We start from the raw sequence: 6,000 nt of genomic DNA, 5'->3' as shown, positions 1-6,000 counted from the left end.
TGTTCTCTCCTGAGGCAGAGGATAACTGCTGTCTATGGAACAGAAGTCTAACCAGGACAGAAAATATGGAATAATTAAAAAAATTCTTACATCCTACTACAAAAAGTTCTGAGGCATTCATTCACTCATAAGAAGTGTGTTCTTCTTCACCCTCTTGTCTCAACAAGACCTACAGGAAAAAGCTGAATGAGATGGCTGGAATTCTAAAAAAAAACATTTAGTCATGGAAGAATTTGTCAGTAACAATTCACAAAGAGAAAAAGTGAAAAGAACCCAAAGGAAAAGCACTAGAGTGAACTGTGCATTTGTTTTTTGCTAAGCCCTACATTCTGTAGATGTCAAAGAAATAAATGGTGTGAGGTGCTGTTCTAAGACAGCAGAATCAATGGCGAAAGTATGTTTTCCTCCTAAGAAGCTATGATAGACGGATGTTTATGCATGGTGTGTACACCCTGTTTCTTAATGACTCAGTGGTGCTAGTCACTGAAGTATAGCAAGAATGTCAGCAAAAGGTTGGCAATGTGTTTTTTATAAAATCTTTCTGAAACTTGTTTTCCTTGCTACTACCTTGTAACATAAGATTCTGGGGGATGGAAGTAGTAGCTTTCACCTGCAGCTGACTTGCAGTGATGACAGTTCATCCATCCCCTTGTAGTCATATGGCAATTGATGTGCCTTATAACACTAGTCACACATCTGACATACACGAACAGTGTTGAAACCATATAATTTAGTGTGTATCTATTGTATGTGTAAGAATATGCTTATGTGTGCATATTGTTGCATAAGTATATATCATAGTCATGATAAACTTAAAAGTAAATATATACAAAGAGACACTAAGATTTTAGACTAGAGTGAGCTGTGGCAAAATGCAACAAAGTTAAGCAGTGGGCAGGTCTTTGATTTGACTTCATGGTGAAGGAATCAACAGAGCACTTGATCACTTTGCCTCTCCTTGCCCTGACTCACTACAGTAAGAAGGATGTGCACACTCAGGCGAATGATTCATTCTGTACGTGTCATCTGGTAGAACTTAATTGTAAATGCAGCAGTCCAAGTTACTACAAAGTTTACAACATGGCCTAAAGTGCTGATCTATACTATTTTTATTCTCTTTTCTTCCCCCTCATGGAATGTTACAAAAGTTCTCAGCAGCCTGAAGACAATAACTCATCACTAAGCGTACTGGAAGTAAGTAAGCAACTTAAGGCACAGGTATTATCCCACTCCCGAATACCTGGCAAAGGCTCCATTTCTCTTTATGTTTCCTTTCAAGGACAGCTAAGATATAAAACCAGATCAAAGATTTCTCAAAGGAAAAATTAAGGCCCCACCCTAATTCATCACAAAAAATTACCCTGTTTAGACGGTGTAATTTACCCTGTTTAGACAGGGTAATTTCCTTTCATTCCATTTCTGAAGACTTCCAAAGGGAAAACACCAGCACTTAGTGTGCCAAAGTAGAGGATATACCTGTAGGATAAGTAAGGCAATGAGTGCTCCTAAGTAAGTGAGATGTCTTATGACATTGCGTTTCTTCTTACAAAAGCAAGCATACATCATAACCTGGAATTCACATTAATCCATCAAACCAAGAACCGAGAGATCTTATGAGCCAGATCTAACAGCCATAGAAAGAAACAAAATCCTCTCCATTACCTCCTGGATGGGCAGTATTGAACTGGTATTCACATTCTCTTCAATATATGATCTTACTGCAGAAAAGTAATAGCAAAATACTCGCACAGAATACTGCGCTAGAGCATCCTGCAATTTTCTAATTATTGATCCAGTCTCTCAGATTCTGCATTTTACCTCAGTTGCTGGGTTAAGCTCTGCCCTTCAACTAGGAGCTCTACTGTGGCATATTTTCAAGTATTTTCGGTTTGGTCTCAGTTCTCACTAGCTGGGGCTCATTAGACAGGATCAAAGAACAGTGCTTTTCAGTGTGAGCTTTGGTAACCGCAGCCTAACCACAGGTAATCTCTGGAGCAGACCACATTGTTCCCTAGCTAGCTGGTGCTTGAGCCTCCATGTGGAGCTCTTGTCTCCTCCTCTACTTTCAGACTGTCATTTTACACCAGACTTCATTGCTCTCTGGTTCCTGCTTCGTTTGTTACATTTCCCTTACATTTCCATTTCTGCCTTGACTCTGAATCTAGATACTGTGAAGTAATGGCTCTTCTTCCTTTCTTCACTCATTTCTGATTCTGTCTTTTCTGGTGACACCAGCACACAATGGCTTTAACATTTCAAATCAGTCCCGTGTGTTTGCCACTCCATTTGCAGTAGTAGAAGGAGTTTCATTAACAATGGGCTGAAAAACTCTGGCACAGCAGAGGCTTAATGCTCAGGCTACATTTTTCTTGCATGACACATGCCCTTTGAGGAGAAGAACAGTGCAATTGTGCTTCTGTGTGCCTTAGGGGGAATTCTTCAGCAAAGCTACCCTTTGCATGGAGGAGTGAGCGGCAACTTAAATGTTAATATTTCCAACTTTTCCTCCATAGAAAAATGAAAATGAGTCCTAGTGATATATGACAATCTGAGAATTCCTAACAGTGAACATAAGTATTTCTTTCCAGGAGATGTGACACACAGAGCAGCAGTGTACACTGTTACTTTCACACTGCAAGTGAAATGCTGTGAAAGACCACACCCAATGAGTAAAGGATTCCTTTATTCCCTTTGCTCATCAAATTGTCGTTTTCTCTGAGGTTGCCTGTGGATAAACATTCTGATTTCAGCAAGGATCCTTTTACTTGTGGTATAGGCAATCTTGAACTAGAACTTGAACAGTCTCTTTCAGGCTCACAAATGGTTGTGAAGTTGCAAATGATATGAGAATGGAAATGTTCAAAGCAGAGGTGAAAGCTCTCTGCCATTCTGACAACTGTAATAATTCATCATTTTCTAATAGGAACCTTTAAATACCGGATGCCATTCCCATCTTAACTTATTTCAGTCAGATGTCTGTCTTTATTTACCTGCCTTTGTATAGTCAAACTGTTTACAGTTTACATAGCAGTCAAGCACTTACTTATATAACTTACCTGCAACTATTCATTAGGTATGGTCTTCTGTACCTGGATGTGTGCTGAACTGGAGCATTGCCAGTTGCAAGGTACAGTCCAGAGTTTATAAAATTGCCAGTTCAAAAGGTAACACTGGAAAATTCTCCTTACTGTATCTTGAAGTGTGATCTTCTAACCACATAGACTTAGGGAGAAGTGAGGCAGGCTCCTACCTGAAAGATTTTGTGAATGTTCATTCCAACTGGGGTAAGCCAGGATTTAGATGCAGTACCTCCAGAAACTGTGGTAAAAACACAACTTTGCAACTTGTAGGAGTAATTACAGCTTTGAAAACAGAAGCTGTTATTTCTTTTCACATAACAAACTGATACTCTTCCATTCCCTCTCAAATTGTAGCATATAGCAATCTTAACACAACAAAATTGCCTTTCACTATTAGATTACTCCATTGACTCCTGGCAGTTAATTTTATGGAAGTTTTTATTACGGATTCTGTACAAAACGAATATATACATATTAATACCTTTAGATTTAGTCTGAAGTCATGCTATAATGATATTTCAGGTTAACTTGAACATTCAAATCAGGTTAAAATTGTTTGCTCTGTTTACAGTAGTTTGTAGTTTATACATTCTGAAATAAAACCGTTTGTAATGCTTTAAAGTCTCACGCCAACCGCAAAGGTCAACTGTGTTTCCCATTTAGCAACTGTGACCTCAAGAAAGACATTTTAAAGAGTTAAATTAACTCGGGGCCCCCGCAAGCCAAATGATTGGATACATGTTAAATGTTTATGACTTGGTCTTGATCCTGAAAATCTCTGCACTTAGTTTGGTAGTATTTAATCACAGAGCTTCAGTAAGGTTAAGTTACTTAACCAAGCAGACCTGGTAGTACAGTTAAATCACTGAGTTCCATATTATAAGTACACATTTATTTCTCAGAACTCCAGCAAGTGATGACAAAGCAAAAGGAAGTATGCACAATAGTAGCAAAAGCTGCTCAGACAATTCCAGTAGAGCTAGGCTGCCTTACCAGGAGATTTGTTCCCAAGTTTTCAGGCAGACACAGGAATTACTGGTAGAATGATCTGTCTTTTCTGGGCAGGATTCTTATTTGTCAAAATGTAATGGGACTTGTTCTGCAAACTGACTCAAAAGATGCACCTGGTCAGAAGCACCTCTCTTCTGACCCCCTCTATTTTCTCCTGGGTAGATGAACTCTTGACGAAGGTGAGTGGCCAGCAGATCGAAGGAGGTGATTCTACCCCTCTACTCTGTGCAGGTGAAGCCTCACCTGGAGTACTGCATCCAGATGTGGAGTTCTCAGAAAAGGAGACACATGTACCTGGTGGGTCACAACAGGAGACACATGGACCAGGAAGGCCACAAAAATGATCCGAGGGATAGAACACCTCCACTGTGAGGACAGGCTGAGACAGCTGTTCAGCCTGGGGAAGAGAAGGAAAGAAGGAAAGACTTTTTAGCAGTATCTGTTGTGATAGAACGAATGAAATTGGTTTCAAACATAAAGAGGAAATATTTATTTTAAATATAAAAAATAAGTCTTTTATAATGTGGGTGGTAAGGCACTGGAACAGGTTTCCCAGAGATGTGGTAGATGTCTGATACCTGAAGACTTTCAAGGCCACATTGGACCAGGCTCAGAGCAACCTGAACTAGCCATGAATGTCTCTGTTCATTGCAGCAGATTCAGACTAGGTGACCTTTAAAGTTCCCTCCCAGCTTTAAGGATTCTATTATCTTATGATTAAACCTTCTACAGCAGCCTCATAACTTCCCCTAGAACAGCTAAATCAATCTGGTCTCCATGACACATTTGGACGGATTACTTTATGAAATACTACAATGGACTCTTCTTCACTAAGGCAGGTAAATAAAGACAGACATCTGACTGAAATAAGTTATCTAGAAGCTCATGACAGCATTGCAAAGACACTGAGTACAGCACCCTGAAAGAAGAGGTCTGAAGTATTTAAATGTGAATAGTCTGGTACAAAAACAGTAATGTAATTTAGAAACCATCAGATCACTGTATCCCACTTAAGATGGGAATGGAAAGAATGAATCTAAAACTGACATTTAAAGGTTCCTATTAGAAAATGATGAATTATTATAGTTGTCAGAATGGCAGAGAGCTTTCATCTCTACTTTGAACATTTCCATTCTTGTATCATTCACCACTCCACAACCACTTGTGAGCCTGCAAGAGATTGTTCTAGTTCAAGATTGCCTATACCATAAATAAAAGGATCACCAGAGCAGCATAGAGGGGCAGGATCACCTCTTTAGACCTGCTGGCCATGTTCCTTTTGATGCAGTCCAGGATACAGAGTAAAGGTAGAAACCCTAGGATGATCCCTGTACAGGGAAAGTTGTATGGGGTGTATGGGGGGGGGAGGGGGGGAGGCCTGTACATGTAGAAGAGGGGGGGGCTTTGCTTGAATTCCATAGTGTATGGGAGATTGGTAATCACAGCCTGAACCTCTGATTAATCAGCTGAGGCAAGTATGGGGTCAGCTGTGGGAGCACAGGTGAGAGTGATGTAGCTGTGCTCCCGGGAGGGGTGGAGCTTGACTCCATCCCCTCTGAGACCTCATTTAAGGGCTGACTCCCACTGGAGCAGTATCTCTTGGAAATCGCTCACCAGGGAGGACTGCCCCAGCTGCTTCAGTCAAGGCACCACCATTGGTGAGTTTTTCCTCTACTTATTCATTTATACCTTCTGTACATTTTGTTACCATTTGTACATTAAAAACCAATACACATAGAAATCAAAGAAGGAAGGAACCCTTTCTTCAGAGGTGGAGTTTGAGGTGTTGTTTACCAAGAATAGGTAGGACTTGGGGGAGTTTAGGCAGAGTTTGGGGAGGGGATTACTAGGAATAGGCAGGACTTGGGAGGGGTTTGGTAGAATGGGGGCAAGGCTTTTGCTTATCAGT

Source organism: Excalfactoria chinensis, chromosome 1 (assembly GCF_039878825.1).
Source record: "Excalfactoria chinensis isolate bCotChi1 chromosome 1, bCotChi1.hap2, whole genome shotgun sequence".
Classification (NCBI taxonomy): domain Eukaryota; kingdom Metazoa; phylum Chordata; class Aves; order Galliformes; family Phasianidae; genus Excalfactoria; species Excalfactoria chinensis.
Note: the sequence above shows the minus strand (reverse complement) of the source record.